The sequence below is a fragment of the Rhinatrema bivittatum genome, chromosome 7 (assembly GCF_901001135.1).
Source record: "Rhinatrema bivittatum chromosome 7, aRhiBiv1.1, whole genome shotgun sequence".
NCBI classification, from domain to species: Eukaryota; Metazoa; Chordata; class Amphibia; order Gymnophiona; family Rhinatrematidae; genus Rhinatrema; species Rhinatrema bivittatum.
The window spans coordinates 5,558,812-5,584,383 of NC_042621.1; the positions used below are offsets into that span (position 1 = coordinate 5,558,812).

General features: G+C 43.9%; 1 long non-coding RNA gene across 1 annotated transcript; it reads left to right on the forward strand.

The window, feature by feature from the left end:
- Positions 1-1,501: 1,501 nt before the first annotated feature.
- On the forward strand, positions 1,502-22,045 carry LOC115095613. The gene is made up of 3 exons (XR_003857827.1): positions 1,502-1,592; positions 5,201-5,325; positions 21,914-22,045. It is a non-coding gene; the product is annotated as an uncharacterized LOC115095613 (long non-coding RNA).
- The last annotated feature ends 3,527 nt before the right edge of the window (positions 22,046-25,572 follow it).

The window sequence follows — 25,572 nt, forward strand, 5'->3', positions numbered from 1 at the left end:
GCACATTTAAAACTAATTGGAGAAAGTTCTTTTTCACTCAACACACAATTAAACTCTGGAATTTGTTGCCAGAGGATGTGGTTAGTGCAGTTAGTATAGCAGTGTTTAAAAAAGGATTGGATAAGTTCTTGGAGGAGAAGTCCATTACCTGCTATAAATTAAGTTGACTTAGAAAATAACCACTGCTATTACTAGCAACAGTAACATGGAATAGACTTAGTTTTTGGGTACTTGCCAGGTTCTTATGGCCTGGATTGGCCACTGTTGGAACCAGGATGCTGGGCTTGATGGACCCTTGGTCTGACCCAATATGGCATGTTCTTATGTTCTTAAGCCATTCTTCACGCTGTGATGGACGCTGTGGAAATCCGTGCAGAAGTGTCAAAGGCTTCATACATGGTCCTTAGTAGATGTCGCAGACCTTCATCCAAATCAAGCAAGGGTTGCGGTCTGAGTTGTTTACCCTTATCAACTTTTACGTTGGGTTTTAAATTTTGCAGGCATTCATATAGGTATTGTGTAACATAGAATTGGTGCTGTTGGATAAGAACATTGAGCATGGAACCTTGAAACACCCTGCATCCAAAGTCATCCTGGTGGCATGTTAGAATGATTTTTTTTTACTTTTTCATTGCTGACTCCACAATTACAGAAGCATGTGGAATTTGGCCTATAGCATAGTGGGACAATTTTCGCATTCGGAATTTGAAGTCCAACTTTCTGGAGACAGCTATGCCCGAATGGGGAGAGTCCCTGTTCTATCCATTACAGAGTCCAACGGTGAATGAGACGGCAAAGCTGTTGGCTCCGAGAGTACCTCCAAGATCTTTAAGATACCTAGTGTGTCTGCTTTAGGGTCAGGAATCTTGAGCGTTTCTTTTTTTTTTTTTTAATTCTTTATTTTAATTTTCAAACAATGTCCAAGTGTATACACCTTGTATAGTAAAATAGATAATGTACTCAGAAAATAATTTTATAATAAACCAAAAAGAATATTCTTCCAATATCAGAAATAGATCTATGATTCCCATATCAAAATTATAAGAAAATTGAAGGGGGACAGAATAGGAGCATACTATTTAAGCAATAACAATATATCTTAAAGAAAATATGATCACATACAGCAAGTAGTGCTAGGCATAACTTAACTTTCTAAAGCCGGGCTGGCAACTGGGGCTATTTGGGATCTTGCCTCCAAAAAGGTGCTTAACTGGTCTGGCTCATAGAAAACATAATGAACATTCAAATATTTGATTAAACATTTGCAAGGATATTTTAATATATAGGTTACCCCCAGTTGAAGGACCTCCAAACGCATCCGTAGAAAATTCTTGACGTATTTGTGTAGTTTTTATTACATCAGGATATATCCAGATAGGTTTTCCATAAAAAGGTAATTGTATGTTTCTAAGAAATAACTTCATTATCTGGTTGCATTCAGAAAGGAAAGCAAAGGAGATTAACAAAGTCTTTCTTTCAGAAACCACAGTTTCCAAAGAAGATTCCAAGATGTTTGTTAAATTGAAACTTTCAGGAGCATTCCCCTCTGGTTCCCTACCCTCTTCCTGGGCTCGCTGAGACTGTTGTTGAAGGTAATACGCTTTTACAATTACCGGGGTAGCAGCTTCTGGTACTTTTAACACTTGATGTATATATGTTTTAAACAGGTCTAGTGGAGAGATTAATCTTAGAACAGGAAAGCTGAGTACTCTCAGATTATGTGCTCTAAGAGTATTCTCCACTCCTTCAAGCCTTTTATACAAGTCTTTTCAGAGGTAATCATTTTACTTTGAATATTTTCTGTATTTTCAATTCTTTTTTCAGTATTTTCAATTCTTTTTTCAAGTTCCTCTGTTTTTTTTACTATGTTATAAGGCTATTGTTTATCACAGTCTGATCCCTGGTGTCTAGAGTTACAAACGATAACATTTGAATAGATTTTTCTATCGCTTTTAAGGCCTGCTATATTCCTTCCAATGTTGCATTTCCTCGCATCGAGGTATCAGAGCCAGCCAGCAGGGCTCTTAGGTGACTTTCACCCTCCTCGAAATTGCTGCTCCCTTCACCCGCCATACCTTGAGATTTTGCTGTTAAAAGTCCAAATTGATCTTGAGCGATAGCCGAAGTTAATGGTACTTCCTTCGATCTCCCGGGCAACAAACTCCTTACTTCCTCCAACATTCGGGTCGCTTCTGAACTCGCCTCCTGGCCAAAGGTTGGGCTTCCATTCCGAACTGCAGTCGGCAGAATTGTTCCCAGTTCCAGGGCTCTTAAGGCTGCGTCGCTGTTCACCGGGGAGCCGGCCTCCTTGGCTCTCTAGGGCTAAGTGTGGTGTCGGGGGTCAGGGAGAAGAGCGCGTGCTCTCGTGTTGCTCCTCCAGTGACCGAGCTCACCAGAGATGATGCCATCGCACCCGCGAAGAAGCCTTAAATTCGGGGCTGGGAAGAGTTTGGCAGGGGCGATTCCATCGTCCCTCTTAGTCTTCCCTTTCTTTTGGTGTGTGGCATAACTTAAACCAAAGAGGAACAAAGGTAAGCACCCTTCTTGATCGGCGTCTTACACAGACTACTCGCTGGTGGCCATCTTGCCCCCATCTTGAGCATTTCTACCTTTAAGTGTGCTCCCACTTTCTTTACAAATTTAGAGAAAGTGAAGAAGGCTCTGGTGGTTCCTCTGGTGGGTCTGAAGGAATACCTGTGGGACTCCCTGGTGAAGCTGATAGCAACTCCCAAGGCCTTTCATCTGGCTGCAGGGAGAACGGTGGAATGGGGCATGCCATGAGATCATCCTCCCTGCCATTCAGAGAAGGAAGGTTCTCCATCAGTAGTGAGCAATCCCCCTCCTATGGGCTCACTGAATGAAGAAGCCTGGAATGGTCTTTAGTAAGTAAATTAGAAAAAAAAATGTTAAATGGACAAAATCTGGTCCATTGCCTGCGCAGCCAATTTGGTCTGGGCAAAATAATACATTCCCTCTACATGGCCCACTTCTTCACCTGAGCAGCTTTGAGGGGAGTGGGATTTCCCACTGCAGTTCCTTGGTGGGGGTACTGCCGCTGGTAGGATGTCTTCAGGAGCCCTACCTTGGCCTGATAAATGCTCTTGGAGTGGGAGTTTGGGTCTTCTTTCCAGCGGCTCCTGTAGCATAGGAGAATGACATGTATGAGCCCATGAAGAGACCGAAGTGAACTGTTTGTCCCAACTGGGCTGATATGGAAGATGGAGATGAGCATACTGGAACTGACAACATTCACCCTTCCTCTGGATCTGAGAGGTGAAGCAGATCCTCTGGCCACAAGCCTGGCAAAGGTGTGATTTCCCTTCTAGGTGGCACACGTTTCACGGTTTTGTCAGCCATTGATTTGGGCTTAGAGGCCTTGCTTGATGCATCGGTATGTGTCGAGCATGCCATCAGTACGTTGATATGCTTGGGCTTGGGCTGCTTCAAGGCCAAGTGGTGCATCGTTGCATCGCACGGGCAATGCGTCAAGCATCAATTCACATTGGACGCGTCATGTGCGTGATGCATCGACTGTTTTGGATGCATTGAAGCCTTGTCTGAGTTGGGTTCTCTTTGCTTCTGATGCTCCGCCGCCACTTGCAATGCAGTCTTGAGCCCCAGCTCTGATGCTGCCGGTTTGGCCAGATCGCCACTTTTTTGCATCCGGAGCATGCTAGGACTTTTGCCCACCTGGATCATTTCTGCTGTGGAATCTACCGGGCCTATTGAGGCCGCTTTCCAACCGGGGCTGGATGATGGTTTTTGGCCTGGAGACGAATGGATAGAGCAGCCGTCATGTGAGGGCATAAGTTCCTGACCTTGATCCTTCTCTGAGTTTGGCAATCTTTGCGGTCCTCTGCTGCTGAGCCTGAGCCTCCCTGCAGGAGGCCTGGTCATGCTTGGGCTCAAGGCATAAATAACTATTTATGCCTTGAGCCCATCACCGACATTATCTTGCCACATTGACAATAGTTAAAGCCTGGTATCTTAGGCATTGTAGAACTTAAAAGTGCTGTTTCGGGCTTCACAACATGAAGGAATAGAATTTTGAGGAGAAAAAAAAAACTTTGGAGAGACAAGTCTGGAATACTATGACGGGCGCAGAAAAAAACGAACTAAGAAGACTTACAGGGTATGCGCGAGAAGAGCTGTGCAGGCACACAGTCAAAAGCTCTGTGAGCTTGGAGAGAGATAGCTCTGCCCCCTTGAAGCCCGGATGACGTCACCCAGACAGCATGGCTAACTCAGCCTGCTTATCAACGGAAAAAAAGATGCAGATTATTAAAGCTGAAATAATAGTTGTGGATAAGATGGAATTCTGCAATAGTTTGTTGTGTATCTTTAGCAATTTGTAACATACAGCGTAGGGATTCTATAACCTTTAGCACTGGGAGTGTGAGGTTGCGGCTGCGTTGTATTCTTTACCATTTAATGAATCTAAAGTGACTTGTATGAAGCTCTTTCCATTTTCTGCAAAAAAAAAAAAAGAGTCAAGAATCCCATGTTAGTTTAGAGATTTCCTCTCTGAGCATACCAATACCAGATATGACTGGACTGCTAGGAATTTCAGGTTTGTGGATGTAGAAAGTACTACTAGAAGGACTGATTATCTGGATTCCAGTTGGCCTTTATTTCTTTGAGGATTTTAATACATTTTGCTTCAAGGAAATAATCAGAACTTGTATTTAATATTTCATGCACCATATTGTCTCTTCCTGTAAAGATAATATTGGAGAAGGGTGAGGGATATTCCGTTCTGTCCAATTGAGATTTATTGCCGTGCAGTTTTTACACACCTCTGCAATTTGCAAAATTTTATTTATTTAATTTATTTAATTTATTTAACATTTCTTTTATACCGATATCCGTATTTATAAACTCGTATATTTATAAACTCGTATATAAAACTCGAGAAATATTTATTTCTCGAGTTTTATATACCGTCGTTCGGTAATGCCATCACAACGGTTTACAAAGTATTTGGAAGTATTACCCATCTGCTGGCTGATACACTACACATTCACATACACATATAGCAAAACCTAGTCTGCAAACTGCAACTATTCAGCAAATACAAACTGCTGCTGTAAAACTGTCATTTCCTGTTTTACAGCTGAAGAAACTGGCCTTGCACCACTTTTCTTAGCTTACGTAAACATTTGCTTTTGTTTGACTTTTTCACCCCTTATTTTTCCCCCAGAACAATCTGTAGTTGGAGCTTGGAATTATTCTGGAGACGTTCCTGAAGGATCTGGACAAAGCCTGTGGTTTCCCTGTTAGTCCACTTGAATGCATGGAAATAACAGCAAACAAAGATCATAAAAGGTGATATCTTTTTATTGGATTAACTTAATACTTCTGTTGACTAGTTTTCAGAGGCTGACCCGCCCTTCCTCAGAACCAAAAACAGAATGAGCAGGTCAGAGCAAGAGACAATTTGTCAGAGAATACAAGTCAGACATGAACTACATTAGAATGGTAGCCTGAGGGGTGAAGAAGGAGGGCATTGAAAGTGTCTTGTAATCACTCTGTGGTGCAGGCAAAAAAAAAAAAAAAAAAGGTTGCCTTCAGGCAAAGCTTTTTTTTTTTTCCTCTCCAGAGTCATGCAGGCTTTATTATAATGCTCACTGCTTCCTCACTTACAGACAAAAAAGTTGAGTTGCAGATGCATTGCTAGACCATCTCATATTACCATTTATGGCAATCCTTTCCCAGCACAGCAAATCAGGTGAGCTCTAACTGAGCAAAGGAAGCAGGGACACCTCTCAGAGGAGACTGGAAGGAGCCTGCGGGTGATGTCACTCACAGCATGTGACCCAGCAAATGTCAATGCCTTTTATGGAAAAAATGGCTTTTGTCCTGTTGAAAGCTGAACTCTTATTGGGCAAAGTCTGACTTACCACTACTACTAATGGGTTAAGCCTGCAGAAGCTCTTGCTGCAAAAATGGTCACACAATAGATAATTATCCAGCCTTGAGTAATACTTAATTTTTTGTTTAAATTTAATTTATAGGCCATGCTACCCCTTGTTCTAGGCAACATACATCATAGCATTCATAAGGAGAAATTACTACTTACCTGATAATTTCCTTGTCTTTAATGAAGACAGGTTAATTCACACCTGTGGGTTATGCACCTCTACCAGCAAAGATGGAGCAAAGCTGACGTCATGGTATTTATACCCCTGTACTGACATCAGCCCGCCAGTATTCTCTGCAAAAGCCAACTGTGGACAACTAAACAATACATGAACATAACTATTTACAGACAACCATTCAAGTACTCAACAGGAAAACACTGAGCTCAGGCAAGAAGTGTAATATCACTAACCTACAGGCCGATACAGTACAGTGCGCTCCGACTGAGCGCACTGTTAGCCTGGTCTTGGACGCACTTTTTCCCTTACCCCTTATTCAGTAAGGGGAGGAAAACGCGCATCCAACCCACAGCACCTAATAGCGCCTCAACGTGCAAATGCATGTTGATGGCCCTATTAGGTATGCGCGCGGGATACAGAAAGTAAAATGTGCAGTCAAGCCACACATTTTACTTTCAGAAATTAGCGCCGACCCAAAGGTCGGCGCTAATTTCTTCCGGCACTGGGAAAATTCACAGAAAAGCAGTAAAAACTGCTTTTCTGTGCACCCTCCGACTTAATATCATGGCGATATTAAGTCGGAGGTCCCGAAGAGTAAAAAAAGGTAAAAAAAAAAATAAAAATTTTGAATTCAGCCCGCGGCTGTCAGGCCGAAAACTGAATGCTCAATTTTGCCGGCGTCCGGTTTCCGAGCCTGTGGCTGTCAGCGGGCTCGAGAACCGACGCCGGCAAAATTGAGCGTCGGCTATCAAACCCGCTGACAGCTCCTGTCAAAAAGGAGGCGCTAGGGAAGTGCTAGTGTCCCTAGCGCCTCCTTTTGCCCGGATCTACCGCCGGGCCTCATTTAAATACTGCATCGCGCGCACCGGCAAGTGGCCGGTGTGCGCGCCGGGAGAGCGGCATTCGCATTCACCCGCTCTCCCGCGGACTTTACTGTATCGGCCTGCTAGAGACTGGATCTGACACTTACCAGTAATCCCCGGAAACACAGCCATTCAGGAGGACAATATCATCACTATCAGGCAGCCAAGTGCGGCAAAGTGGATTTAACCTCTCTTCATTAAAGAAAAGGAAATTATCAGGTAAGAAGTAATTTCTTCTCTTTCTTTGCATTCAGATAGGTTAATCCACACCAGTGGGATGTACCAAAGCTATTCCCCGAACAGGGCGGGAGGTTGCCTGCGGTCTGATCAACATCGCACATGCGAAGGCTGCGGGAGGCCTGCACATCCAAGCCATAATGCCTAGAAAAGGTGTGTAAGGAGGATCACGTCACAGCATGGCAAATCTCAATGGGAGACAACAATCTAACCTCCGCCCATGACACTGCATGAGCCCTAACCTGACTAGGCAACAGCTGCTTAGCATCCACATATGCGACCGTGACTACCTCCTTAATCAAGCGGGCTATCAGACCCTGCACCGCAGACTCACCCTGTTTACTTCTTAACAGGTTTAGAAAACTCCAAATACCTCAAGATACACCATCTTCAAAGTAAGTAACCTCAAGAAGGGGCTATGCAATGGTTGAAAGGTGGGACCCGCCAAAAAATACAAAATCAGATTAAGACTCCACAAGGGCACCGGTAACTGCAAGGGAGGATAAAGAGGCTTCACCCCTTTTAAGAATCGGGCCACATCCGGATGGGCCAACAAGGATCCACCATCCACATTACCTCAGAAACAGGCAAGAGCTGCCACCTGTACCTTCAATAAATTAAGGACCAACTCCTTAATCAATCCAACCTGCAAAATATCCAAAATGAGCAGGATCTTAACCGAATGAGGATAAACCCCTTGATCCTCACACCAAGCCTCAAACATTCACCAAATCCAAACATAGGCTAAGCAAGTGGAGAACTTTCTTGCTCGAAGCAAAGTAGCAATCACAGCAGTGGAATATCCATGCTTCAGCAACTGAGCCCTCTCAAGGGCCATACCGCAAGACAAAATAGAGTCAGTTCTTTGTGAAGAATAGGTCCCTGCTGTAGCAGATCCCTGTGGTCTGGTAATTGGATAGGAGAGTCCACCAGGAGCCTTCACAGATCTACATACCACACCTCCTGAGCCAATCTGGCGTCACCAGAAGCACTATCCATGTGGGACTCTCGATTCTCTGAATCATTCTGCCCAACACGGGCCATGGGGAAGAGCATATAGAAGCTTGTCTTCTGGCCACTCCTGCATGAGGGCATCGATGCCCAAGGACTTTAGATCTCTCCTGCGACTGAAGAAGCAAGGAACCTTCGCATTATGAGATGTCGCCAGCAAGTCTAGAAATGAGAGGCTCCAGTGTGTTGCGACCGTCACTTCCCGACGACTTCACTCCGCCTACCTTTCCTTTTTTGCGACTCCTCCTGCTCTTCACGGATGCCTGGCTGCCGCGGCGTCCGCCTACTGTCCTCTCCGGCGTCCCCAGACCGGCTTGGGCACTGCCTCCCGCCATGTTCTTCAGGTACCTTAGGGCGCGCGTGTTCCAGCGCCAGTGCCATCTCCTTCGTGGAGCTGCTGTGTGAGTACTTTGCCAACAAGTCTTTCTGCTTCCAGGGATCTGGTACTCGCTCCTCAAGGGCCAGCTCTCTCTATCTCGGGGCTTCTCCATATTTGGCACTCTGTGAATGTTCTACTGTGCTCACTTTCTCAGTTCTCTCCTCTATAGCACTGCTACCGGAGGAACCGCTGTTCCAGCACCCTGGGGAATATTAGCCCAACCGGGCTACATCTGCTACTCACTACTGCCACCTCTGGTGGCTTCTCAAACTGTCTAACTAAAGAACTATCTGTGTTTGTGTGTCCAGAGCTGAGCCTGACCTATGGCCCCTCACGGGTCTTCCCCCCGTGGGCGTGGTCAGCTGCCACAGTGTCCAAGGGTCCACCCAAGCCTCACTATAACACAATGGTCCACTATGAGCTGAAATGCCTCATTTGACAATTTCCATTCTCCTGGATACAGACTCCGTCTGCTGAGAAAGTTCGCTCTTAAATTGTCTTTTCCTGCAATGTGCAAGGCTGAGATCTCCTGAAGATGTATTGCCACCCTTTCCATGAGTTGGGCTATTTCCTCTTGGTTCCACCCTGGCGACTGATGTAAGCCACCGACGTCGCATTGTCTGACATTATCTGGACCGCTTGACCATGCAAGTGGTCGACGAATTGCAAGCATGCCAACTGAACAGCACGGGCTTCTAGCTGATTGATGCTCCAGGGAGACAACTCCAGCACCCCTGTGCTGTCAACTCCTGACAGTGAGCCCCCCAATCCTGGAGACTCACCTCCGTCATACTAGCCAGTCCAGTGTTCATAGGGAAACTCACTTTCTTAGATGATCTGCTTGTAACCACTGCTGCAGTTGGATGCTGATCTCTACCAGTAAGTGAAGCCGTATCGAAATTGTGGAATCCAACAAGCAAACAGTATGTGCTGAATAGGATGCATATACGCCCATGTCCACAGAACCACCTCTAGTGTGACTGCCATCAACCTGAGCACCTGTAGATAAGACCACACCATCAGGCGTATTGTTTCTGTCAACAGCTGCACCTGCGCCATCAATTTCTGAATGTGGATCTCCAGAAAGGACACCCCGCCTTGCTTCAAGTCAAAACAAACACTGAGATACTCCAGTGTCTGGGATGGCTGTAGATTGCTCTTGGCCAAGTTCACCACCCAACCTAGTTCCTGTAGCAAGGAGATCACCTTGCATGAGACCTGAAGGCTCTGTTTCATACTCTTGGCCAGAATCAGCCATTCGTCTAAATACAGGTGGACCAGAATGCCATCCTCTCTCAACACTGCAGCTACCATCATGACCATGGAAAAGGTTCTGTGCGTGATGGCCAAACTGAAGGGCAGCGCTCAAAACTGATAATGTCACCCCAAAACAGGGAAACAGAAACCATTGATGCTCCAGCCAGATAGGAATATGTATGTACGCCTCTGACAAATCCAGAGATGTCAGAAACTCCCTCGACTATACTGCCATTATCACTGAGCGTACTGTTTCCATGCAAAAACAAATCACCCTCAAATGACCTCACCTTGAGATCTAGGAAGGGGCGAAAGGAACCCTCCTTCTTGGGCACAACAAAATAAATGGAATATTGCCCCATATTTTCTCGAGACCTGGGCACTGAAACTGCTCGTCTCTTCTGCGGAGAGTTGCACGGAGACACCATGAAAACATCCTGAGGGACACTTAGAAACTCCAGAGCGTAACCATCTCATATCACTTCCAGAACTTACTGGTCAACCCATCTTCATTAAAAAAGAGAGAGAGGCAAACTTTGTCTTCTGTTCCCGGGGGGGGGGGGGGGGGGGGGGGTGTCAGCACACCTTCATTGAGAGGTTCAGGGGGCACCACCACTTAAGCCTGCGCCCCATCTGGGCTGCCTGGGACGAAAGGACTGAGACCTACCCAAAGGTCGAGCCCTCTGAGAAGCTGTTCTGTACAGTTGAAAGCGTTTGAAATCCCTAGCATGACCCCTTGTGCCGCAGGAGCGCAGCGCCTGCTTCTTATCCTCTGGTAATTGAGGAACCTGGGACTCAGCCCGCTTATTGGCCTTTTTTGCAACTCATTCCCAAACAAGAGTGATTCTTTAAAGGGCAATTTCATAAGATTAGACTTTGAAATTTTATCGGCCAACCAATTTCTAAGCCTAGCCACTATTACCGAAGCTACCCCTCTGGCAGAAATACAGACCAGGTTGCAACCCGCATCTGCCAAAAAGGCAGCTGCCAGTTCCATCACCGCCCTGGAATTCACATCAGATTCATCGACTTCCTGAGAGAGATGTAAGTAAGAGCGAGCCACCAAGGAGCAACAAGAGGCTATCTGCAAATTCATTGCCATTGCTTCAAAGGCCTGCAGGATAGCCTCAATTCTCCTCTCTGCGCATCCTTCTATGCTGCTCCCCCTTCTACAGGGGATGGCACACACAAGCACATCCACTTTCGGAAAGTGCAACTACTCTCTCGCAGCCGGATCCAGGAGGTACAGCCGTTCCAAGGCTCCTTCCCCTTTAAAATTACCTTCTGAGGAATCCCATTCAAGTTCAATCAATTCTTGAATAGCCTCCATAATGGGGAAGAAACAGATACTTTACCCAAAGAAATTAAAATGAGATTTTTCTTTGGCTCAGACATGGAATCAGCATCTGGCACCCCCCAGCTTCTTCAATGTCTGGGAAATCAGAGTCGGCAACTCATCTCTATGAAAGAGACGCAACATTATTCTACATGGCTCTAATCCTGGAGGACGTTCCTCATCCTCCAGCGAGTAAGGATCGGTTTCATCATCTGTGCCATCTGGGACCCTATCAGCATGACCCGCAGTAGGTCTAGATGTACTCTGACTCTTACCCGCAGCACCAGGGATGCGGGAATCCGCAGCCTACGATCCTGAATTGTTAGGATAGGCCAGGACCACCGACTGCACCTGAAGAAAGGACTGCAGCCCTTGAAAAATTCCACCCAAGAAAAAGTGCCCACTGAACTACCTTCCCCCGCTGACAAACCAGTTAGGGGAGCCCCAAAACCAGGCAAAATCTCTGGCAGTTCTCCCTCCTTTTCCATTCCCGCATCATGCTGGGAAGGCCTGGGCTTAGCAAAATCAGTCAGAGACAATTCTCCCTGAGCCTCCAAGCAGCACTGACATAAATTAGAGGGGATGCCAGGCTGTGATGCCCGAAATTGGCAAGCAGCACAAAGGGTAAGGCGCTTAGGATTCTTTGCTACCGGTGCCATGGATAAACACCCGCTATCAGTACACTCTAAAAAATGTCCGATAAATGTGCACCCAGCTGTGCTTGCAATAAGTGCTTACCACAGACCCCCAAAATGTAGGCGCCACCTGAGTGCCCACCTAAGTGCACGCGCAAACATAAACCAACATCAGACACCATTTCGCAGAAGCCTTGTGTGCAGAAAAGCACGCGAACGCTGCCGTGGCCTACCACGTGGTGATTAAGCAAAGCCTGAGAGCGGGGCCTAGCCAAAAAAGTTACTCAACCCGCCAAGCTGCCTTGACTTCCCAAGCTCCCCTGGAGAAGGGAACGGACGTCTGATCAACACGCCGTGCTCAGAGACCAGCAGGGGGATGGAATTCCTAAAAATAACTCTTTCTTTTCTTTATTACTCTTTACCTGAGCTCAGCCTGTCCTGCCCAAGGACAGAATCAGTCTCCAGCTGCGGGGGGAAGAAGGCAAAGGCCTTCACCGCTGTTCTTGGCTTCCTGCAACTATTAGCCTCTCAGCTGTTCGTCTCTCTACAGCTAAGTCCATGCTGGAAAACCAGCTACTCGACCAAGGCACTCTTTTGATGGAGGGATCCGCAAATATCACCTCAGGAAAACTTGACTGAGGAAGGGACCATAAGGTATCACCACAGGAGAATGGGGCAAATTAACTTCCTTCTTTTCTTCTTCTACACATTTTTTTAATGCAATCCCCAGTAGGAAGATGCACATCCACCATCTGCTGGAGACAGAGAATGCTTGCAGGCTGATGTCAGTGCAGGGATACATAACCCACTGGTGTGGATTAACCTGTCTGAATGCTAAGTAAATCAACATTAAACAATATACAAAAACGGACCTGCTGAGAGTGACAAAATAATGCCATACAGCGCTATTTACAGTATTCAAAGAGGATGCTTGGCAAACCTGCTAATAGACAGTGCATTGGAGAGAAAAAAAGGGTACTAGGATAGGAAGATAATCAGCCTGCTATGGTAATGGTATGATGTTGGGGTTTAAGAAAAATGCACAGTAGCAGATAATTAAAACTATGATAGAAGTTAAAGAACATTTACCTATTTAGAAGAAAAAAAAAGTTTACATACCTGTAAAGAATAGGAACTTATACATATATAAAAAGTGAATTATTGGTATCTGTGCTACTATTCTGTATCAGCTTCAGAATAAGGATAAAAGGTCACAATATATAACCAATTCTGGCCTAGCACCTCCAATCATAGAAATATAAGGCTGAAAGGGATCTTAAAGGTCATTTAGTAAAGTTCACTCTTCTGCTTCCAGGCAGGATCCATTGCGCTTCAACCATCCCGGATGTTTGCCTAATCCTTATTTACATCCACAAAATGAACCCGCACACTAATCGAATGTTATTCTCATTAAATAAAGTATGTCTTAAATTTTTTTAAGGAACAATTTTTTATAAATACACCTCAGTGTCCCCCAATTATAAAAAGATTATGAAGTGTAGGATGATGCTTCATATAATTACCAGAACACCAAACCTTGGTGTCTAGCTCAATTTAGTATTATAATCATGAGCACCACCTTCCACCACTTTTAATTTTTACAAAAGAATTTTTATTTGTCCTATTTTTTATTATTTGTTATATATGATTAAAAATTGATGTTGCTTAACCAACTTGCGTCTTTTATCTTATTGACTGCTCAGTCCATTTAAATATTTTAGAGAAGTTTAAGAACAAAGTGAAACACTGTGTGCTGAACCAAGGGTTTCAGGTCACCAATCCCTAGAGAGACAGAAAATTACTTAGCTTAGATTGTTGTTCAAAACGCGGATCTTTTTCAGTGGCACTTGCCCCACCGAGGCCCAGTTTCGACGAATCTTCTTCAGGAGGGTCCACTCAAATTATATCCAAAGTGTTTAAGTAGATGTAGCCTTTTTCAAATCCATAACGAGCTCGTCTAAACGCTGCTCCATCTGTTTCCGTCTTCAAAAAAAGATGGCGAACCTGCTCACCCTTGTCAGCGTCCCTGGTTTAAAGGGACATTACCATCACGTGATTGTGCACATGGCTAGATGTCAAAAGGGCTCCTCCTTCCTGAAAACCGCTCATAGGAGGGACGACCAGTCAATCAAATCATTTAAACCTGAAGGTGTCTCAGTTTTTAATTTAAAAATCCAATACTGTTCTCTTCGGTTGAGAATGGTAGTCAAATCATCCCACATAGACTTCACAGTAACCTGTTCGATAATGGTCCATTTTAAGTCATCAAAGCTGTAACCATGCTCAGCGCAGTGATTGACCAATGGCGCGGACAAAACTCCATTATTGATTCGCGATCTATGCTCCATCATCCGAGTTAATCCCTATTTACAGCATGCTTGGGCAGAGCGAACATGGGTTTAGCAAAGGAAAATCTTACACATCTGTTGGATTTGGTGATTTGGTTGATTTAGTACAGTGGTTCCCAACCCTGTCCTAGGGACCTCCCAGCCAGTTGGATTTTCAGGATATCCACAATGAATATACATGAGAGAACATTTGCATGTTATGGAGGCAGTGCATGCAAATGTTCACTCATGCATATTCATTGTGGATATCCTGAAAACCCGACTGGCTGGGGGGTCCCCAGGACAGGGTTAGGAACCACTGATTTAGTGTATCTGAATTTTCAAAAGACCTTTGACAAAGGTTCCTCATGAAAAGCTCATCAGGATAGGGATAGGAGGTGATGTCTTAGTGTGGATAGCAGCTGGCTAAAAAAGACAGGAAACTAGATTAGGACTGAAGAGTCTTTTTTTCAATGGAGAAAGGAAAATAGTAGACTGCTCCAGGGATCTGTCCTGGGATCAGTGCTTTTTAATATATTTATGGTCTGGAAAAGGGAGTGATGAGTGAGGTTATCAGATTTGCAGATGCCACAAAGCAGTTAAATAACAAGCCAGTTGTGAAGAATTGCAAGAGGACCTTGTGAGACACTGGGATTAGGCTTTTAAATGGCAAATTAAATTTAATGTGGGCAAGTGCAAAATGATGCATATAGGGAAAAATCCAAAACTATAAGTACACAATGCTGGGTTGTATATTAGGTGTCACCACACACAGAAAGGATCTCGAGTCCCAATATTTTGAAATCCTCAGTTCAGGGTGCAGCAGTAGTCAAAAAAGCAAATAAAAATATTACACATTATTAGGAAAAGAATGGAAAATAAAATGGAGAATATCATAATGCCTCTGTATCAATCCATGGTGCAGCCACACCTAGAGAACCTGAACCCAGATGACTTGAACAACTACCGTCCAATATCAAACCTACCCCTACTTGCGAAAATGACCGAAAAAGCAGTCCTAAAACAACTCAGTGAACACCTCGAGAACCACAAAATACTATATCCCACCCAACACGGCTTTAGGAGAAACCTCAGCACGGAAACGCTACTGCTCAGTCTATCCAACAATATACGAAGAGGATTTGATAACAAAGTAGGTCACATACTAATCCTTCTCGACCTTTCCGCTGCATTTGACACAGTTGACCACAAAAATCTAATATCTAGTCTAGCAAACATAGGGCTATCAGGCAAAACTCTGGACTGGTTCACTTCTTATCTAAAAGACAGATACTTCAAAGTCACCATCAACAACAACACATCAGAAGCCATCCCCCTTGAAACAGGAGTACCTCAAGGGTCAGCTCTTTTGGCCACACTCTTTAATATCTATCTACTTCTCCTATGCCAACTCCTATCAAGCCTTGGCATAATGTACTTCATGTATGCAGACGACATACAACTTCTCATTCCAATTACATCCACCACAGAAGACGCACTGAGACTAGCTGCCTCTCACCTTGATGCGATCAAAAACATGCTAAATCACTTAAAACTATGACAACATGAGCAAAACTGAATGCATCCTAATCGAAAGAAGGAACTCAGGACCCAATACCAACTCATCCTTCCAAATAGACAACATCCACATACAACTTAAAGACAACGTAAAAGACCTAGGTATTTGGATTGACAGTGAACTAAGCTACAAAGAGCACATCACAACAAAAACAAAGGAAGGTTTCCACAAACTCCAAATACTCAAACACCTTAAACCGATGCTTCATCAAAAAGACTTCAGAACAGTCCTACAATCACTCATCTTCACCAGCCTCAACTACTGCAATTCTCTCTTGATAGGTCTACCGAAAGCGACATTAAAGCCAACTTCTACAGAACGCCGCAGCAAGAGTCCTAACCGGCAAAAAGAAATCAGAACACATCACACCCGTGCTCAGCAGTCTTCACTGGCTTCCAGTTGACAAAAGAATTGAGTTCAAAATACTAACAGTCCTACACAACGCAATTTACAAAACAGATAACACGGCCCTTGATAATGTCATTCACATTCACAGATCGTAACGTACAACCAGAACAACAAGTAAACTACAGCTAGAGATACCATCACTCCCTTTAGCCAAGCTTTCCACCACAAGGAACAGAGCCATATCCATCGCCGGTCCAAAATTATAGAACTCACTACCAGAGCACTTGAGCTCACAAAGCAACATTAAGTCATTTAAAAAAGAGCTCAAAACATGGATATTTAGCCAAACTTTCAAAGATGGTATTGGTTAATCTCAAATAACATAACATAACAGACTCCATGCATAACCTTTATTGGAAAGACAATGGAACTGCTAAGAATATGTCACAGAATGTTTTAAATTATAAATTACATTGTTTGATCAAAGAGATTCCCTGCTATAAACGGTTGAAGTTTTTTGATTGTATTAAGGTAGTTTAATGACCCCTCAGTTTCTCTGTATTTATGTTTTATGTTAAATGTATTAAGTTGTAAACCGGAGTGAAGGCTGCTAGCTATAACTCGGTATAAAAAAAACTATTAAATAAATAAATAAACAAACAAATAAATAAATAGATAAATAGAGTACTGTGTGCAGTTCTGGCCACCGCACCTCAGAAAAGATACAAACAGAGCTAGAAAAGGTACAGAGACAGGTGACCAAAATAATAAAGGAGATAGAATGGCTCCCCTACAAAGAAAGGCTAAATAGGTTACTCTTGAGCCTAGAGGAGATAGCTGAGGATATATGACAGATCTATAAAATCATGATGGGGTGGAATGAATTACCTGCTATTAATTGAGTTAGAAAATAGCCACTGCTATTACTAGCAACAGTAACATGGAATAGACTTAGTTTTTGGGAACTTGCCAGGTTCTTATGGCCTGGATTGGCCACTGTTGGAAAGAGGATGCTGGGCTTGATGGACCCTTGGTCTGACCCAGCATGGCATGTTCTTATGTTCTTATGGTTATTTACCTTTCCAATAGTACTAGCGACATTCCATGAAGCTAATAGGTAACAAGACAAAATCTGAGCAAGTATTTTTCCACTCAGTGCACAATTACATTAAGGAATTTATTGCCAGCAGATGTGAAAGCAATTAACATAGGTGGGTTTAAAAAGTGTTTTCAGACACGTTCTTGGAGGAACAGTTCACAAACCACTATTAGCCATGTACACTTGTGGGAGCGTTCCTGGGTGTGGGACCGACCTGGCGGGAGCTCCCCCCAGGGCAGACTCCGTCGGTCCTCACGTTCTTGGCGCCTGGTGCCTCCACCTGGGGAAGAAGGCATTAGTGGGTGGGAGTTGCCTCCCTTCACCCCAGGAAAACAAATGGGACTGTGAACAAAGCTGGCAGTATGTTGACCATGAATATGAATGATAATCCTATAAACCTTTGTGATCTCTTTTTGGAATGACGGTACATAAAACTCCTTCATAAAAATAAATAAATATGCTTATTCCTGGGTATGTGCAAAAAGGACTGGACCTATTTGGTATCCTATGGTTCTTGGATCTTAGATTGGTTCTGTCAGGGACTGGATGCTGAGCTTGATGGACCTTTGGTCTGACCCAGTATGGTATTTCTTATGGTTCTTACTCAGACATAGTTCAACTTTTCAATTGGACGGCACCAGAGCACTGGAGGAAATCTGAAAACTATGGGAAAATTAGTTCAGCACTGAATGAAAACCTCTTACCTGGCCTATGGTCACATAGAAGGTATCTCTGTAAGCCACCCACAAACGCCTGCGGGGAAATTTTAAATCCCGGCGTGTGACAATATCGAGAGATAAGCGTGTGGCTGGGCCGCACGCGTGCCAAGCGCATTTTCAGAGTAGCCCAGCCACGCACATTATCTTCTGGTACGTGCGGAAGTGCCGGGCTTTTAAAAAGGGAAGGACCGGGGTGGGGTCAGGGCGGGGTCCGGCCGCAACAGCGCCATTAGGTGCCGTCCCGGTGAAGCGCACGCTGGCAACCGGCCGGCGTTCGGAACTTAGCCGCTGCTCCGTCGAGCAGGTAAGTTCTAAAACAAAATGAATTCGTGTAAGGGAGGGAACTGGGGAAAGGCCTCGTTGCGTCATTTGTACCGTGGGTATCGGATTTTATGACGTGCGTGGTGGCGACGCCGGCATGTTATAAAATCGGCGCGTCCATGTGCGTGTGCCGAGAGCTGCGTGCACATAAGACATCCGGGTGACCCTTTTAAAAAGTTAACACTTAAAGAACAATAAACTTGTAAAGCGTTAAGAAAATAAAAGGGTAACATGGAGAAAACTGAACATGCCTCATAGAGTACTGGGATACGAAGGGCTGATATCCGTTACACAGCGTCTCAGGGGTTAGCATTAGTTAGCCACCCGGGCTGCCATCTTCTGCCTCCGATACTTTTTCTTTTGCTGATGCTCCTTTAATCATTAGCGTGTCTTCATCCCTTTTATATCGTATCATAACAGCACGGTTGCAAAACATTTCCCACGATGCAGGCTTCACTTGGGCTTCATTTCATTGCATCTGGTAGCACAGAGGCTGAAGAACTCATGATAACTACTGTGCTGCTATAAATCACATTCTTTCAGCCGAACTGTTGAAACATATTACAACAGGGTTGTCTAACGAGACAGTCCAAACACGTGCTCCAACTGGATGACAGGCTTGAGAAACCGCACTGCAAGGCAGCAGTTTTGACATGTACCGTGGTATGTATGTGTGCGGGGAGAGGGGGGTGGTGGATTCACCATATATTTCAAGTTGCAAAATTCCTTTTTTGCCAGTAGAAATTTCCAACAATTTCCCCATATCTGAGGGAGTAAAAAAAAAAAAAACCCACCCCAGAGAAGATGAAGCGGAAAACAAAGAATCTGAGGCAGGAGAAACTGTGTCACTGGCCAAACATCTCCAGCTGTACAGTCATTTAGGAGGTTCATGAATTGTACAGAGCTGAGGCTTTTGAGCAAATTCTAAAACTGTGTCATGTAGACTGAAGGGCTCTGTATGGTCCTTAGTCTGCATATGCACATTTTATTTTTAATGGATTATAGCCATGAAAATGAAATACTTAAACCTCTACAGAAAATTGGATTGTTAGTATATCGCTGGTTAAGGAAGTTTCAGAGAGCATCTGACTGTCTCAGCTCTAATCGATCAGACTTTGTTATCATTCTTTGGTAACAGATGTTTTATTTTAATGTTTTGTGATTTCTTCTTCATGTACATGTGAACACTTTGTTTTCATTTAAAGGTTCCGATGGACCAGTTTTTTTCCTCACTTTGCCTCTGTGGGAAAAACGCTTGGTACATCTGGCTCCAAGTTACTTAAGAGATTCACTTAATGCGCTGCTAGCAGATGCTCATTTAACTCTGACTCACAGCATTAGCCACAAATGCTTCAGGATCCGTGTGTATATACTTCTTTGTATTAGCCAGCCTTAGATGTCCATAAAAGGTATTCTTTAGCACTTATTTTACATGGGAGGTAGTCCTTAGACTGTCACAAAAGCAGAAACAAGCCTGTAGTCAGCTATTCTCAGGGTGGAAAGCTCAATGAGAAACCTTTGCGTTTAAGAGACCTACACTGGTGTTTTAAGTAGGAACATTTTTTTCCCAGGAGGTTTTAGTTTCCTGGTTTGGCCAGGGTCCAAAGTTTCAGGTGGGGCTAGATGGCAGAATGTTAACCCTCCATACTGTATTGTATGGGTTCTCAAGCTCAGCCAAAAGGCTATAAGAGACCATCCTCGGTTTACAGCTCAGACACTGTAACTACAGCAAGAGGGAGAAAAAAAAAGGGATCCTGCCTGAAACAAGGAGATGCGTGAACATTTCATGATGCCTCCTTTCCTTTCTATCTACAGAAATTTACAAATGGTTATGACAAGTTATGTGAATTTCTGTGTATTAAGCATATGGACATTCAACGTTTTTTTTTTCTTTATAGGAAACTAGGCAAGAAAGAGCTGGCTGATTAACACGGCTGCTAACCAATAGAAGATTACAAGATATTTTTTTTTTCTTCCTTTTATTGAGGATAAAGAACTTTGGGGAGGAAGGGGTCATTTTTTTCCCCTGGTTAGTTTTAGCCTGTACTATTTTACAATAATCACTACATTTAAAAGAAACAAACCAAAAATAAACCCACTCCCTCTAGACTCTTCTCCCAGCTTACCCACTGTCCCCGGACAGTGGGTAAGCAGGAGCAATCCCTGGGCCACTTCTGTTCCACCTGTGTCATATTCCAGCTGATCATAGGCCAGTGCCACTCTGGAACATGGCACTGGTGAGGCAGGAGCCACTGGGAAACATTCCTGCCCCGGGAAGACCCCAGGGGTCATGGAAGGAGGGGTTTGGAAATGAAACAAACAGCATTTTGTTCATTTTTCTTTCATTTCCTATTTTGTTTCAAATGAAAGTACATCCCTACTAACTAACAGCAAACCAAATTTAAAAATGCTCGCGATCAAGCAATGGCAGAGAAGCTTTAAAAATACTTAATGATAGCACCATGTGCCCTGATCTCCTGAAGATTTCTTATGAACTGGCCTGTTTGCCTAAAGAAAAGAAAGGAATTCTAACTGCTAAAATGGTAGACTTTTCATGCACCCTTATCTATGGCACAAATTTGAGTGAATGGTTCAAAAGTTACTAAGTGGAGACAAACACAGATTCTGTGATCTTATACGGTCAGTTTTCCTATAGGAAGGTAGGCTAATAATAAAAACTAAAGAAGCTAGAAATGGAAGATTGAATGTAATCGGTTTGTCTCACCTGAAGAATGCTGGCCACTATTTGTGGGAATCTCCTACAAAACAGAGGCAAGCTGAATCTTTGAGCATATCATTTTATAGCCATGTTTCTTATTTATAGCCATGTCTCCATAGGGCCGAATTTACGATTTTGGCACCCATAGATAGAGTGCCATGGTGAAGCTGGCTCCTCTCTGGCCTAGATATTTGGCATCTTCAAAATTTGGCACGCTAGGCCTACTCTGCCTATGCCATCATGCCAAAAGTCTTCACTGAGTTTTCCTTCTGTAAAGTTCTATTAAAATGTTCTCAGATTAGTTATAAAGATATTTCATAATTGCACAAAAGGCAGACCTAAGTTTCACCCCTCATTCCATAATGCATCATAATACATGAGAATAAGAACTTGTAATAAAATTTGTGCATCGAAAATGTTGTGCTGAAATACATTCTCCTATTTCATTTTCTACAATACAGACCACTGCCACCCAGTGGATTAAAGAACAATTTGCAAGCCAGTCCATAAACCTGAACTTATTTAATGAGAATCTATGCCTTTTTCAAAAAAATATTTTTATCGAGTTAGCCATTTTATAAGTTACCTTGTACTGCAATCCCAAAACCCACCCCGCCTCACACAGGAGCATAACTAAGTTTAAACTCATCTAGTAACACTGATGAAAAAAAAAAATTCATCATTAAAGGGTTCCCCTATTACAAATGCTAACTCCCCAAACCAAATCCCTGTTTTATGATAGCTTAAACCTGATTTGGACAGCCACAGATAAAGAGTGGATATAGACACCCCAGATATGTGTAAGTTGTTTGTTCTGCCCTGGCTGCTTGGAAACATACGCTTTATATTCCAAGCATAGTAGCTCCATAAGTTTTGCCTTCCAAAAGTATCTGGTGCAGCTGAAGTCAACCGCTTGGTTCAATATGCAACGTTTCGCTACCAAACATTTAAGAATAAATAACGATTCACCTTTTTTCTTACTCAGAGTTTCTAAAGAAGCCCCTAAAATACAAAGGAGAAGGAGACACAGGAACTTCATTAGATAATTGACCTACAACAGTAGTCCATATGCTTTTCCAAAACTGATGTACAACTCCATATTCCCACAAATTGTGAATTAAAGAGGCATTAAGTTCCTGATATCTAAGACAGTGTGAAGATTCAATGAGCTCAGCCGTGAAAACCCAACAAGGTAAGAACATTGGTCTATGCAATAATTGCAATTGGACTTCCCGCAGTGTAACCCAAACTGTACTTTTATAAAGCAGAGTTGCTTACCTGCAACAGATGTTTTCCGAGGCAACAGGCTGTTAGTCCGCATACATGGGTGACATCATCAGATGGAGCCCTGATGTGGAAAACATGTCAAAATTTCTAGAATTTCTAGAATTTTGACTAGGCACACAGAGCATGCCCTGTACCACACGCCCACGCAGGGTCCCTCTCCAGTCTTTCTTTTTCCGTGGCTCTGTAAGCCTTGCAGTGTGAATCAGCTCACTTTTGACTTTTTGACCTTGTGGAAAACCTTCATTTTTCTGACTTTTTCATGCTTTTTTTCCTCTTGCTGCATTGCCGGGTCCCTCTCGGTGATTCCCCATGGTGTTACTAGTCAGGGTTTTCGGTGATTCTGATAAGATTCCTTTCGCAGTCGATTCCCCATGGCAGCAGTGGTCATTGCTACCCATCATATTTTTTTGTTTGTGGCCCCTTTTGTATCATCCTGACATGGCCACGTCTGGTTTTAGGTGATGCCGCCAGTACCAGAGGACCATGCCTATCACAGATCTGCATGAGATATGTGTCATTTTATTTTATTATTATTTATTTTATTTAAGTTTTTTATATACCAACATTCAAGACAGTAGTCCCATCATGCTGGTTCACAAGAAACAGGGGTGCAGTTATAATAAAACTTTACAATTTGAACAATAGTGCAGAAAAGCAGTTACATATAACAAGGAAATCAATAACTTGGAGTGAGAAGGAAAATGCTCTCAGGTCATCTGCCTGAGAGCATCGCATGACGTCCGGGTTTGATGCTTATGTGCCCAGATGACCCCGAAGGAACATCTGTTTCAACTCAACAAGTTGGAGTAGCTCTTCAGGTTGAAAAAGTCTGAGCCATTGGCATCAGCGGCATCAACATCGATGGACCTGGGAGCTGCTCCGATCAGTGAATAGGGGCATTGTAGACCAACCACCGTCAATCTCCTCCAGGCCAAGGACGTCTGGTTCATCAGACTCAGCACTGGAGAAAGACCAGGCCAAGTATAGAGGGAAGCCAAAGAAGTATTGATACCAGTCCCTGACGATGCACAGTGCTGGGCACAGGGATGCACTGGCTCATGCCATGATGCCCCTGAAGGGACCCCGTGGCAAGAAGAACCAAGCCTCCATCAGTGTCAGAGGTCTGCAATGATCTTCACCGGTCCTGATATCGGTCACCGATCCACCTCGTGGGTTCAAAGGAGATATGGCTATCCCTCCTTCCTCCCAGTCAGTGTTGGCATTGGCAACATTTGAGGAGGAGCTAGAGCACAGAATCCAGCTGGCGATGGAGCAGGCACTGCAGGGCTTCTGTCCTGTGGCACTGATGGCATCTGACCCAGGCCGCCCATCCTCGTACCACTCCTGGAGAAGCTCACGTGCTCATCTGTGCATTACCAACGCAGCTGGCATCGGTTCCTGGGACAGCAGCGATACCCGGTGGTGCACTAAAGCCTCTCCCTACCAATACGGTGGTCATTGCCGGTTCCTCCTCCTCCGAGGAAGCTCCACCTAGGCTGGCAGAGACGCCGAGGCCTGTAGTCCCCTGTCTAGTTTTACCAGCACTTGCACCTCTGGACGAAGGCTGAGCACCTAAGGCCCCATCCCCTATAGCTTAGGGTGAGGATAAGGAATCCTATGACCCCCCTCGGGGGAATGATGTTTCGGAGTCCTCTTCCAAGGTTGCTGATGGTCTCCCATCAGACCCTTCTCCTCCAGAGGAATGAAGGAAGTCTTCGCCAGAGGACTTGACCTTCGCAGGTTTTGTGAAGGCAATGGCAGAAGCCATCCTGTTTCAGTTATTAATAGAGGAGGATGCCAGGCAGAAAATGCTTGAGATCCTCCAGTTCATGGAGCCTCCTAAGGAGATTGTTGCGTCTGTCGGTCTCAGACGGCTTCGCCCGACACGCCTCACCTCTATTTCAGCCTTCTCCACCAGCCTCGGGAGAATGGCGTCCGTAGTGTTTCCTTGCCGCACCCTCCGGTGTCCCTGGAGCAGCTTTGGCGTGGCGTCCTGCCATCCCCTGCCCCCTGTTCATTGTAATTCCTCCTTCTTTGAGTTATTTGTAAACCGGCGTGATGTGTCCTACGAACGTCGGTATATTAAAAGCTGTTAAATAAGTAAATAAATAAGTGATAAATGATATTATCCTTGGTATCTTTTATTTTGGCTACATTGTTCTGAGTGATTTGGACCTTCAGCTTCCGCGCTAACACCAGCCTTATTATCGCCCTTGAAAAATAATTGTTTCATACGCTCAAGAGCATGCGCTATCTTGGATGACTTTAATATGTTTAGCTCACCTCGTGCAGCACTAAATTTCTTAAGTATTATGTAGTGGTTAACTGTGCTATATCTTGCAGCAATTCAGATTTACGCTTCTCCCTGTTCTTTTTTAAATTAGTTGCCTGTGCTATGAAGCGACCACGCATTACTACTTTAGAACATTCCCATAAGGTTCCAGCTGACCCTGCTGTGGGTTTATTCACTTTGAAATAATCTCTAAGAGAAGCATTCATGGATATACAATAATTCTCTTCCTGTAACAAACTATCATTCAACCTCCAATATCTCAGACCAGTGTCTGACTAGGATAATTGTATTGTAACCCAAGTAGGAGCGTGGTCGGTCCACATAATGTCCCTAATCCCCATATTGGATACCTTGTTTTGCAGAGAGTATGAAATCGATTCTTGAGTATGTCCCATGGGGAGAAGAATAAAATGTATATGATCTGGAGGAGGGGGAAAACTGCCTCCAGATATCTACCACTCCCCATTTGGGCATAATAGATGTCATTTCTGCCTTTGCCTTCCATCTTGCCATAATCCTATAATTAGATGTGCCCAGTCTAGGATTTTGTACCAGGTTATGATCTTCTCCCCATATGATCTGATCTTCTGAGAATTGCTCTAATGCTCTATCTAATGATCTTAAAAAAGGGCCTTGATCCACTTTTGGTGCATACACACTAATCAAAGTAAACACCTCATCAATTATTTTTAACTTAAGTAAAAGATAATGCCCAGAAGGATCTGAGAGATGAGATAAATATTCATAGTTGAGCTGTTGTGATATGACTATGCTAATAGTGTATTTTGAGCCCTTAATGCTGGCCACTAGGTATTGATTTGGGAAACCTCTAATCTGCAAAACTCTCTCAAATCTTCTTTTTAAATTAGTTTCCTGGATGAGCACTATAGACACCTTATAGCGCATTAAATCCTGTTGCAGCAACTGCTTTTTTTTGGAGGAATTTAAACTCTTAACATTGAGGGACCATACTTTTAAGAAAAGCATTGCCTACATTGCCTACAATCTCTTTTAAATAGGCAGGTTTTTATTCTTTTATTTTTCACTGTTAAATTACTATCGCC